General features: G+C 47.7%; 1 protein-coding gene and 1 non-coding gene across 3 annotated transcripts in view; one reads left to right on the forward strand and one right to left on the reverse strand.

Moving 5' to 3' along the window:
- The window catches only part of Spring1 (SREBF pathway regulator in golgi 1), a 94009-nt gene that overhangs the window by 68320 nt on the left and 12543 nt on the right, over window positions 1-13146 (forward strand). The window contains exons 5-6 of one of the 2 annotated variants that reach the window (XR_012443489.1): window positions 131-289; window positions 2330-5133. The exons of the other annotated variant lie outside the window; for it this stretch is intronic. The gene's annotated coding sequence lies outside the window, so the exon portion shown is untranslated. Of the gene's footprint in view, window positions 1-130; window positions 290-2329; window positions 5134-13146 lie in introns of those variants that run through there. 2 annotated transcript variants of the gene reach the window in all.
- Trnav-uac (transfer RNA valine (anticodon UAC)) lies at window positions 7112-7183 on the reverse strand. The gene has a single exon. It is a non-coding gene; the product is annotated as a tRNA-Val (tRNA).

The following is a 13146-nucleotide window of genomic DNA, read 5'->3' on the forward strand; positions in this document are numbered from 1 at the left end:
GGGGAGGAGGGAAAGGAGAAGAGAGAGAGGAAAAAGAGAGGGAGAGAGGGAGAGGAGAGGGGAGAGAGAGAGAGAGAGAGAGAGAGAGAGAGAGATGGGCCTGAAAAGCAGGGTTCATTTCTATCCACAGAATCAATGACGTTGTGGAGACTGGATGGTGTAGGGAGCACCATTGGCAAGAATGTGGACATGGAGCTGGGGGACTGCCCTCAAATTCTCCCCTGACATTTGCAAGGAAAGTGGTGAACATTACCCAAGACCCCTTCCTGTCCTGTCGCCAGGGTGTGAGGTAAGGCATATATCTGCCTGCCAGGTATTAACTTTCCTTACATAACAGGCTCACGGGTGTCTGCTGGAAATCAAGATCTTGTCTCAACTCACCATGTTTAATTAGGGATACAGAAATAGCAGTCCCTTTGCAGAACTTCTCTCCCCACTGGCGGATGAGGGAGAGCACCCAGGGTCTCTTTGGTAGGCAGGAAAAAGATCCCCCCATCCTAAGCCAGGTGCCAGTGGCTCACCCTGTAAGCCTAGCTACTTAGGAGGCAGAGATCAGGAGAATCAGCCTGGGGCAAATAGTTCTGTGAGATCCTATCTCGAAAAACCCATCACAGAAAAGGGCTGATGGAGTGGCTCAAGGCGCCCTGAGTTCAAGCCCTAATACCTAAAGTAAAGATGTCCCTATCTTAATCCCTGGAACCTGTGACTGTGTTCCCTGGCATGGCAAAAGGGACTTTGCAGATGTGACAAGGATGGGAGACCATCCTGGGTTACCTGGGGCCCACTGTCATCCCAGGGCCCTTCTGAAGAGGGAGGCGGGGGGTCAGAGCTAGAGAAGTCAGGGCACAAAGAGTCATAAACTCAGGAATACTCTAGAAACCTCCCTGCAGATTCCCTGGTGACTTCTAACCCCAGAACTGGGAAAGAACGGAGTTCTGTTGGTTTTGGTCACTCCGTTTGTCATCTTTTCCAGCAGCAGGAGGAAAAGATTTTTTAGCATGGAAATTTACACATTTCCATGCTAAATTTCGTGTGAAGTCAGAGTTTTCCTTTGCGACATGGCTCTTCCTTTCGAAACAGTGGCTCACAGTCACCGAGTGGTGACAGCGTGCCAGGAGCTTACCAGGTGCCCACAGACCTCATCTCACTCAATTGTCACGATGACCCTGAGGACAGGTGCCCATACTGCGCTTGTGTTGTAGATGAAGGGCTGAAGCTTAGTGAGAGCACTGTAACCAGAGCCGGACGTTTGACAATGTCGGGAGACATTTTTGGTGGTCACAGCCGCAGGGTGGGGGAGACGTGTGTACTCTGGGCACACGGGTGGTGTGGAGATGCCGGGGATGAGCTTCTAGGGCCCTCTGAAGTTCTGTGCAGCACATGTCACGGGTAGGTGTGTGTTGGTGATTGGTGATTGGATGATGTGTGTGTGCACACATGTGTATGCCATGTACGTGTGCTGTGGGGCACCTGTGTGGTGGGGGAGATTAGGGAGGACAGAGGACCTGGCCCCTGCCTCACTTTCCTTTGTAATCTGCTCTGTTGTCCCCAACAGCCCCCCTCCATCAGCAAGAGGTGAGAGGAAACAGGGTTCACCAAACACCTTCCACATTTTCTCCCACCTGTGTCCCCTGTTTCCTGCCCCCTCTCTGTTCTCCTAGTACCTCTCTCTCTCTCTCTCTCTCTCTCTCTCTCTCTCTCCTGTCTCTCTCTCTTGGCAGTACTGAGGATTGAACTTAGGGCCTCATGCTTTCTATTCAGGCAATCTACCACTTGAATTTGTTTTTGAGGGCTTGTGGAGTGGCTCAAGTGACAAAGTGCCTGCCTAGCAAGCATGAGACCCTGAGTTCAAGTCCCAGTACTGCCAAAAAATTTGTTTTTGAGATAAGGTCTTGCACGTTTGCCTAAAATCCTCCTACTTCTGCCTCCCACGGAGCTGGGATTAGGATTACAGCTGTGACTATCACACCACACAGTAGCACTTCTCTCCGATTGGGTTGCGACCTCTACCCCCAGCTCCAGCACCCACACAGGTCTTGGCACAAATGCTGTGGAAAAGTTGAAAACCACACCCCTCCTTGAGCAATGGCTTGGGCAACTAGCAGACTGAAGTTGCTGGAAACAGCTGGAGGGCAAGATGCATCCTTTCCTGGGATCATGAACTGGTGTGGCTGTGTCACCTGGCTAAGGCACATCACCCAGCAGTCTTGGGTTTCTCATACAAATTGGGGTACATAGCACTTGCCTCAAACTAAGTACTAGGTGCGGAATCTAAGTAGAGCCTGTGCCACCAACTCACTCATTTTCACCCTCTTTTCTCTTTCTTTAGGGAAAGCTAAAATTTGTTTACAGTGCCTCATGAATGAGAGAAGATTTGACCTCATTTATTAGGGGTTCTGAAGTCTCAGCATTGGATGGGATGGGGCGTGGAGAGGCCCAGGAGGTGCGTTCTTTGATTGTGTGTTGCTGTGGAACAAGTGCACTCTACACTAAGCAGCTGAAAACAGTTTATTACTGCAGAATTCCCCATGGCTCTGTGGGTTGACCAGGTGCCAGGAGGGTCTTGCTTAGAGCCTCTGGGTAGTGGCAATCAGATGTCAGCTGGAGCTGAAGCCACCTGAGGACACATGAGTGTCCTTGGCATGTGTGTCAGACCTCCCTCTAACTCCCTCTGGTAAAAGCACTGTTGTATAAGTGTCTCCAGGGACCCAGGGTGACTATGGTCACAGGGTCCTGGAGGCCACAGACAGGTACCTTCAGAGGGCCAGCTGCTCACCTATCTCAGGGGCGAGCCTCTTCAGACATATTTCTCTTCATATTGAGTTAAGAGGGAGCTCTTGTCTCTGCTGTTTTATAGATGAGGAAACTGAGTCAGGACATTTACTGACTCATCCGTATTCCTTACGTGGCTATAAGTGGACCCAGGCTCTTTCTGCTTCCTGCCTCCACACACACACAGAATATTCCTGGAAGACATACTGGACCACCCCAGCTGCAGAAGGGGGCGAAGGCAAAATGCAGCACAGCTGCTTTTCCTAAATTGTTTGCATTCAGAGAAGTAGGAACACAGGTTTCTCTTGTTACAATGTCACGCCCCTCCCCGAGAACTGCTGCTCCACCTCCTTGTTTACCACTGGGTATAAAAGACTCCCCCCGAAGGAGGACGTGGGGTTTTGGATTGGTGGGCTGCTTTTGAGAATGACACTGCTGCTGCTGGCTGTGTGTGTGTGCGAGTCTGAGGGCCAAGACTCTAAGAGAGATTAAAGAAAACATGGAATAGTGCGAGTCTACAGAAAGAGGTTTTAAAGAATAGAAAAGAAATAAGACCTTAAAAACTAGAGAAGAAAAGAAGAATTAATAGAGAAAAAAAGCAACGAGGCTGCTGTGTGTCTCCATCCGAGCAGCCAGCACACCTGGCCCCAGCTTTCTGCATGTCTGTCTATCTATCCTTTGTCCTTTCTGCATCTCCCGTCACCCCCAGTTAGGCCAGTAGAACAAGAGCTCATTAAAAAGCTGGCAACAGGGGAGGTTTTGTTTTTTGCCTGGGCTGGCCTCCAACCATGATCCTCCCAATCTCAGCCTCCCAAGTAGCTAGGATTATGGTCGTGAACCACCAGTACCTGCCTTGTTGTTTAAATATTGAAACATAATTTAGCAGGCCGTGGTGGAGCACGCCTGCAATCCCAGCACTTGGGAGGCCGAGGCCGGGGATGTGACTCAGTGGTGGATCACTGGCTTAGCACCGCACGGCCCTGGGTTCCAACCTCACCACTGCACAAAAGAATGTAATTCACAGGACATGAAATTGACAGTCATGAAATTTTACGTGCTCACTGCATATAAAATTGTACAGCCATGCCCACTAATTCCAGAACATTCCTGTTACCCCTCCCAAATGAGCCTCCCTGATCAGCAGTTTGTCTCAAATTTGCCCCAACAGCCACCAAGTGTCTTCCTGTCTCTGTGGATCTGCGTGTAGCCCTGTGCCGCCATCTTTAACCGGCGTGGTGTTTTCGAGGTTCTTCTGCTGTGACTTGGGTCACTCCTGCCCATGGCTGAATATAATTAATTCTAATAATGACAATAGGCCACATTTTCTCTTTCACGCATCACTGGGGGAGATTCGGGTCCTTTCTACTTTTTGGCTATTATGAACAATGGTGCTGAGAGCGCTGGTGTTTTTGGGTGGCTGTGTGTTGAAGTCATCTTGGGTGGATGGCGGATTGCTGCTCGTTTGTCATTCTGTGTCCATAACCTGTTGAGGACGCGTCAGGCGTCTCCAAGGTGGCTGCACCATCTTCCATTCCCAATGCAGCGTGTGGAGGCTCTGATTTCCTCACATCCTCAACAACAATTGGTTTGTCTTTAGCCACCCGAACGTGTGTGGGCGATCTGTCATGGTCGACTGGACTTGTGTTTCCTTGTTTCTGTTTTTAATTTTAATTCTGGGCGATTTAGGGGAACTTGTCTGCTGAGACACTGATGCAAAAGCAATAGGGGACTCTTTTTTTTTTTTCTTGTTTTGAGACAGGGCTATGTAGCTCAGACTGGCCTTGACCCTCCTGTCTCAGCCTCCTGAGTGCTGGGATTACAGGTGTACACCTCCACGCCCATTCCTTGTATTGATTCATAAGCGGCAGCTTCTCACACCACCCAGACTACCTCTGAGTTGGTGCTCAAGGCTCGTCAGGCCACGCATCCCCAACTGGAAAATCTGAAGTGTTCTAAAATCCAAAACTTTCTGAGTCCCAACATGATGTCACAAGTGGAAAATTCCACACCGTTATGTGACTGGTTGCAGTCAAATCCAGGTGTCCTGAAAATGTTTAAAATGGTGTGGGTTAGGTGTGTGAGGTGTGCGTGAAACATGAGCGCATCTGTGGTTAGACTTGGCAAATCCCCAAGTTATTTCATTCTGCACATGCAAGAACTCCAAAACCCAAAAATAAAGATTGGAAATCTGAACAGCTTATGGGTCCAAGCGGTTCAGACGAGGGATGGTCAGTCTGTGTTTTCTTTTGTCATCTAACAAGTGACACAAGCTTTTGGCTTTAAATGATGACTTTTCATTAACTTGTGGTCCTGTGGGTCTGAAGTTGAGCTGGGTTCTTTACCAGGGTAGGGATATATATATATATATATATATATATATATATATATATATATATGAGAGAGAGAGAGGGAGATAGGGAGAGGGAGCAAGAGAGAGAGAGAACACATGTTTCCCAAAGTGGGACTGTTAGAGGAGACAAGGGGAGGAGGAAAAGAAGAGAAGAATGATAGAGTGAATTATAGAGAAACACATCCCATCTGTGTAGGAACAAGACACAACAAAACACACTGAAAACTGTTGTACAACACAGGATGAGGGGAAAGGGTGAGGAACTGTAGTGGAGGGGCTAGATTAACTTAATCACAATGTATTCACAGGTAAAATACCAAGGCAAAAATCCCAATGAACAACAGACACCTAAACAATGAAGGGAGACTGTAAAACAGGTCACATTAATGGAAGGTCACTGGTGGGAGAGGGAGGGTAAAGAAAGGGTAAAGGAGGGTGAAGGTGGCTGAGGTACTTTCTAAGCACATGTGAACATGGAACATGGAAACCTGTTGAAGTCACTTTAAGAAGGGGAGTGGGGCAGGAGAGGGAATAATGGAGGGGGTAACTCAAACTGGGGTATGTCACAACAAAACGCGCTGTATAACTATCATATACTAATAAAAATGTTTTTTGTAAAAAAAAGAAGCAGCTAGAATTTTCTCTTCTAACGCTGTCAAAAAGCAGTGGGTTCTGACTGTCTGTAGCCAGCATTTTCTTTTCTTCTTCTTCTTCTTTTTTTTTTTTGTTGGCAACACTGGGGTTTGAACTCAGGGACTCGGGACTTGGGCCACACCCCAGCTCTTTCGCTGTGCTGAGTTTTGAGACAGGGTCTCCTGCTTTTGCCTGGACACAATGCTACCACTTAGGCTTCCTGCGTAGCTGGGATGACAGGCGTGCGCCCCATGCCACGCTTGTGCCCGGCCTGTGTCTCTGGGCCTCAGTTCAGAAGGTGAGTGCTGGGTGTGGGTGGAAAAGGGTTTGTGGCCAGGCACGCTGGCCATAAGCTTTCTCCCGATCTCCTAGGGGAGACAGTGTCTGCCATGGCTTCCCAATCAGACCGGTGCTCGCCTGCTTTCCTGTTAAGGAAGTATCTCGAGCTTAGCGCTGTCAGGAGCACACTTTGGAGAGGAATTCTTTGACTTGAAACAGGAGCCATTTGCCTTGGCATCTTTGTGACACCAGTCCACAAACAGACCCATCCTCATTTTGGGTCGTGAGGCCATCACAGATCTACACAGGAGGGTGCAAATACAGAGAGCCGTTTAAATAACCAAGTCTTCGCCTGTGGGATTATTTCCTACCCCTTTTTAGACTATTAATGTCATTCTCCATTTGAGATCCTCAAAGTAACTTAGATGTCTCAGAAATTATTTCACACCGAGCGAATAGGGAAGAGAAAGAAATGATGGCTCTTGGCAATCCTCCATGAAAGCGTGCTCTGGGCACTTCGTTCTACTTAAATTTCACAATGGACGCCACTGGTATAAATGTCATTACCTTTGGTATATAAATGAAGATGTAGAAAACCAGAGAGGTTCAGCTGTGTGTCTAAAGCCACACAGCTGATAAGTAAGCACCGGGAAGCATTCAAATCCAGTGGCTTCTCCCCTTCTTCCCAATAAACCACCTTGTCTTTCTGCCTTTCTCACTGGCATATTTTAATTTGTGCTACAAATGACTATAAAAAAGTTGGGTGCCGGTTGAATATTTGGAATTGAGTTGTACCTTCCCTCTGATGGCGTTCTGACTTCATTCCAAAGGCATCCTCACCTGATGGTGGTTTGGGGGCCTGTGTCCTCAGTTTCCCCATCCCTCCTCTGTTCTCTCTAAACTAAGAATAATCTGAAAAATAAACGTGTAAAATACACCAGGAGAAACGAACTCTGGTTCCAATTTCTATCTTCAGAGAGGGAAAGGTGGTTTTTTAAAAAAATTTATTTGCATAACTATGCAGCTCACAAATCACTTGACCTTTGGCAAGTGACTTCCTTTCTTTTTGTTTTTTTCTTGTGGTGCTGGGGATTGAACCCAGGACCTTGTGCATGTAAGGCAAGTGCTCTGCCACTGAGCTACAGCCCAGTCCGCCAGGCCTCTGTTCTTCCTTTCCCTCAGTCTATAAAATGGGGCCCTGGGTGAGAATTAAATGAGATGGTAAAATGGTAAAATGCAATGCTGAATTTAAAACATTTCTATAAAATACCTGGCAATGCTTAACTGCTCTTCCACCTCAGACCTGGGGCTCACTTCATATTGGCAATTCAGTCGAGAGCAGAAAGAAGAGACAAGGAAGCCGGGGTAGGGACTCAGAAGAGCTTACAAAGGAGCTGGCTGCTGTCTTAGGTGGCAGAGCAGACGTGAACACGCAGGTAAGCACGAACATACATTAATCATACATTAATATCAACCACAGAACAAATATTTGTGCAACGCCCCTGGCCTTTCATGTTTACCTTCGCTCTGAAATCCATAGCTCTCATCAAACAAGGAGACATTTCCATCATTGAGGGGAAGTGTCACTGGTGGCTCTCACGATGGCCCTCGGTGATCCCTGTCCCTAAACAGAGCAAGGTCTTTGGCATTTTGGAGTTTTCACCTACACCTGTGTCCCTTCCCAGTTCTCGTTTCCGACAGCGAACCGACACAGTGCCTCGGCCCCAGTGAGGCCATATCGTGGAATTTAGTGAATATTTACAGAAAATGCTGACTTCCAGTTCCTTCCAGATTCAACTCCACGCGAGCTGAACAGGTTTTGTCTTGTATCCCCAAACAGTTTGGCTCCTGGAAAACATTTTCCCAAGGCGCACAGAGGGAGATGAAATTGTCTGACTTTACTTGAAATAAAGCTGTGCCGATATTGCCATTGACCTTCAGCTGCCAAGGACAGACTTCATGGTTCGGCAGACAGAGCAGCAGGACGTCTCACCCGTGGCTGAGATGGTTGTCGATTGCATGTGCACACACATACACGCACACACACGCAATGTGCACACACAGTCTTCCCATACTGACTCATCACCTGTCCAGATCACACAGCTCTCTTCCTCCAGGGTAAATAAAAAGAGCCAAACCAATCTAGAAGCCTTCACACCTTTCCACCCTCTTCATTAATGTTGCACTTGCTGTATACACATGTACAATTCCTCCCTCCGGTGGCCTCCCTGTGTCTCCTGCTCACTGCCCAGGCCAGCACGCTCTGCTCACACTGGAGCTGAAGCTTCTGCAATCTTGTGCTGGGTCGCTGGTGTGTGTCCTGGGGCAGCACCATCAACCCAAGTCCACCCAGAGGCCACCGGCGGACCGCGCAGCCTCCAGGGGGCGCTCTGCGTAAAAGCCACTGGGACAGTGATAGCTGAGGTCGCTCTCATAGCTCATGGTGGCGGATCCCTGGGTTGGGCTGGACAGATGAGGAGGTGGCAGGAACACAAAGTTTCCCTTTTCTTTTCTTTTCTTTCTTTCTTTTTTTTTTTTTTGCTAATAGGGGATTTAAAAATAGGGTGTCCAGAAAGTCACTGCAAACAAGATTCTGCAAGGACCCAACCCGGACCCACAAAGAGTATGCAGCCATTTCTGTTTGCTGCTGTGTTAGTTTCAGAGTGGTTTCCACGTGGGGTGAGGGACAGGGTAGGGACATGGCAGGTGCTGAGGAATGGGGTGCATGGCCTGGCTTGTGGTAAAATATGTACAGATAAAATCTACCATTTTAATTATTTAAAGTGCACCATTCTGTGACATTAGGTCATTCACTTGGCTGTATACCCATCACTCTAGCCATCCACAGCTTGCAAGACCAAACCCCTGTACCCCTTAAACACCCCCCCCAATCCTGCAACCACCATTTTATTTTCTCTTTGAATTTAGCCAAATTCACAGAGGGACTCTTAAGTACCTCCCATGAGTGGAACCACACAGTATTTGTCCTCTGGTGATTGGCTGATTTCAAGGCTCCTCCCATGTTACAGCATGTCACCTTTCTTTTTCAAGGCTGAGTAGTATCCACGGTATGGATAGACCCCATTTTGTTGATCCATTTTCCTTTCAGCAGACACTTGGGTTGTTTCCACCTTTTGGTAACTGTGCTATGATCAAAAGATTCTAGTCTTCATTGATTTCTATCTCCTCCTCTGGGGAGCTATTTCTCAGAAGAATCATTTAGTGAACATGGTTTAGGAGTGCAAAGTCCAGACTTAAAAGCTATACATGACCTGGGGAGGCCCCTTTGTCAGACTCTAGACACACAAACAGTGCATCCTTCCTATCCCAGAAAGATGAGAAGTATTAGAGCGACTATGTCCTCATTTGCCCAGGAGCATCTCAGTTCACACCTGTGGCCTCAGTGTACATACCTACTATTTCAGGGTTCACACCTGCTGTTTCAGGGAAACGGTTACTGGCAATGTTTGCGCTCTCAGAAGGATCTTGGGCTGAACTAAGAGCTGCCAGTGACTTACTGGTCTAAGCAGTTCTTAACCAGGGGGAATTTTGCCCCCAGGAACATTTGGCAATGTGTAGAGACATTTTTTTATCGTCACAACTTGGGGGTGGGGCACTAGTGACACTGCTAAACCCCCTACTAAATACCGCACAGCTGCCACCTCAAAGAAATCCCTGGTCCCAATGTCAGCAGTGACAGGAATGAGACGCCCTTGTTTTAAGGATGCAAGACAGAAGAGACAAGGAGGGAAAGCAGCGGGCATTGGCAGGATGGAGAGAGAGAGAGAGAGACCAAGAAAGAGAGAGAGATTGAGAAATGGCAGGCATATCCTGCAAGGAGAGATGGATAGAACTGCAGCCTGGAGTCAGGACATGACTCTCCAGCGAGCTTGGACCACTTCTCAAGCACCCTGTCCCCCGTCCCTCCATGTCTTCCTCTGTCACCTGGGGTTAACTTCAGCTTCTAGCAGTTGGAAGCACTTGATAAATGAAAAACTTAGTCCCCAGGCCACCCACCAGTGCTGGTGCCTAGATGGTCCCTTCTGAGCCTGACCGAGAGGGCGGAGCCCCCACCCACCCAGACCCCCAAGGTGGGAGGCAGAGGGAGTGGAGAGAACGTGGCTGTGTACACAGGGCAGCTCCCCGATACTCCCCACTAACGACAACCCCAATGCCTCCCTCCTAATAGTCCCAGCTGGAAATCCGCAATTGGTATTCTCACAACAGCCCAGTGACAGTGACGGGTGGCTCTTGCGCATCCTGTGTGATGCATTTGAAGGCGTTCGGAGTTAGTGACGGAATGCACAGCAGACCTGGCCCCCATCCTGGTCTGTCCTGTCTGCGATTTGTGTTTTAATATGTGTGCAAGTCCTAACACCAGATGACATCACTGTCTTGGTGGCGAGTGCTCACCTGTCTGGTCTGCACTCAGTTAGCCAATGTTCCCTATCAGTTCCCAATAAATATTCATTACGATGAGATCAGACAAAAAGCAGGGGAGTTCAGCTAGGGAGCATCAACCATGCAAGGCAGCGCAAGGACAATGGCAGGTGAATTAGAAGACTCAGACGGAGCTGAAGTGAAATCGGGCTGGGAGAAGGGGTGCGAGATGCTAAGAACTGGGGAAACCAGGAAATCTCACAGTTCCAAGGACCTGGCACGCTGCTTTGGTCCCTTCCCTAAGTGAGATGCAGACTGGTGACAAACCTTTATGCCAACAGAATATTTGCAGGTCACTTTTGTCCTTTTTCAGATTTGGTAAGCCTACCTAAAAGGCTTACATTTCTGATGACCTAGAAAAGCAAAACGACCATGGTCCTCACCTTCTGACAGGGCTAGGGGACAGCATGAGACCCAAGAATTACTGTCATTAGTCCATGGGTCACACACGAGTGGCCGTGGTTTATTGGTCCTGGCTTTAGGTCTTTGCGTCCTGGGGAGTGGGAGGGGGCTACCTCAGTTACAGGACAAAATAGACGACTAGCCTGCTGCCAATTAACCTCCCTTTACTTAATTCCAAAACCTATTTGCTCTCCCCGGAGCGGCTGAGGCTTTAAAGAGAGCACTGTGACAACAAATGGAGACTAACCTTTTTCTCAGGAAATGTGTGGGGTCTCAGGGGACCTCAAAGATTGGTCCTCCTGGAGAAGCCATTCCGTCAGTGTTCCTGGAAGCTCATGGAGGTGACAGACCAAGTCACAGGGTAGCGGCAGCTGCCTTTTAAGTGCATTATCTCTTTACCTCTGCTGCCCCCACTTTCTCTAGTAGAGTGACCAGCTGTCCCTTGTGCCTGAGGGGGTCCTATGACATGGGATTTGGGGAGCCCAAAATGGAAGAGCCTTAGGCTCTACTCTCTGAGCCCTAAATCCTCCAGAGAGTCCCATTCTGTGCCTCTGTGGGTCCTCAGGTGTCTGCCTCCATTTCCCCTCAGCTCTATTCTGCAATACTCTGCAGTGTAAACCCGACCCCGGCTTGCTTTGGTTTATGGTACAAAATGATGGGTCTCATATACTCATCCCCTCATCATCCTCTCTTTTTTCCCTCTCCCTCCTGCTAGTCTCCCTCCCCCAAACACCCCTATCTTTTACGTTCAGGTTGTTGTAATTTCAATCTAGATTTTGCATATATGAGAAACATGCAATATTCATCTTTCTGAGCCTGGCTTATTTCACTTACCATGATGATTTCCAGTTCCAACCACTTTTTGCAAATGATGCCATTTCATTCTTCTTTATGGCTGAGTAGTATTCCATTTTGTAAGTGTGCCATAATTTCTTTATCCATTCATCAGTTGATGGACATCTATACTGATTCCACAGCCTGGCTGTTGTGGATCTTGCTGCTGTAAAACATGGGTGTGTGGACGTCTCTGTTGGATGCTGACTTGCATTCCTTCAGATATCTGCCCACGAGCGGAACAGCAGGCTCATATAGTTTTTCTATTTTTAGTTTCTTGAAGAACCTCCATATTGCTTTCCATAGAGGAACCAACAGTACATAAGGGTTCCTTCCCCCCATGTGCTCACTAGCATTTGCTGCCATTTATTTTCCTGAGGACTGACACTCTGACTGGAGTAAGATGCAGTTTGCAACATTGTTTTGATGGCTGAGGAGGTTGGACAACATTTTCAGCATTTTTTGCCCATTTGTACTTTTTTTTTTAAGAACTGCCTGTTCAATTTATTTGTCCACTTGTTGATTGGATTATTTGTTCTTTTGTGTTTGATGTTTGTAAATCTTTAAGTCTCCTAGATATCAATCCTTTATTTGTGGAACAGGTGGCGAAGATTTTCTCCCGTTTTGTAGGCTGTCCCTTGATTCTGGAAGTGTTTCCTGTGCTCTTCGGAAGATTTTTAATTTGATGCCACCTGTCTGTCAATCCTTGCTCTTATTTCCTGAGCTGTTCTGGAGTTCTATTCAGAAGGCAGTTGTCTGTGCTTATGTCTTGAAGTGTTTTCCTATAGTAGTCACAAAGTTTCAGAGCTTACAAAGTTTCACCTGCTTGCTTTCACCTGAAGATGCCACAGGTTGGCAGGTGAGGAATCAGAACTCTTCCTTTGGCTCCTTGCTCAAAAACAGGTTTCATTATAATTTTTTTTTTTACTAAAACACAGTTACCAATAAAGAATATCAACAGCGGGGAGCTGGTGGCTCACGCTTGTAATCCCAGCTACTTGGGAGGCAGAGATCAGGAGGATCTCGGTTCGAAGTCAGCCCTGGGCAAACAGTTCACGAGACCCTATCTCAAAAAACCGCATCATAAAAAAGGGCTGGTGGAGTGGCTCGAGGGGTAGAGCACTTGTCTAGCAAGAGTGAGACCCTGAGTTCAGCCCTAGTGCCACCAAAAAATAAATAAATAAACACAATTTATAAAAATACAGAGAACATAAACACAAAAAACCTAAGCAGCTCACCTATTTTGGGGAATACTGGGGTTTGAACTCAGAGCTTCACGCTTGCTAGGCAGGCGCTCTACTGCTTCAGCCATGCCTCTGTGCCTCATTTGCTCTCTCTTTCATGGCCTGTGGCAAATGTACTGTGGTCTCCACCCTGTCCCACTGTGATTATTGTTCAAGATACTGGAAAGAGCTTGACTGTGGACTTCGCACTGT

Source organism: Castor canadensis, chromosome 18 (assembly GCF_047511655.1).
Source record: "Castor canadensis chromosome 18, mCasCan1.hap1v2, whole genome shotgun sequence".
NCBI lineage: Eukaryota > Metazoa > Chordata > Mammalia > Rodentia > Castoridae > Castor > Castor canadensis.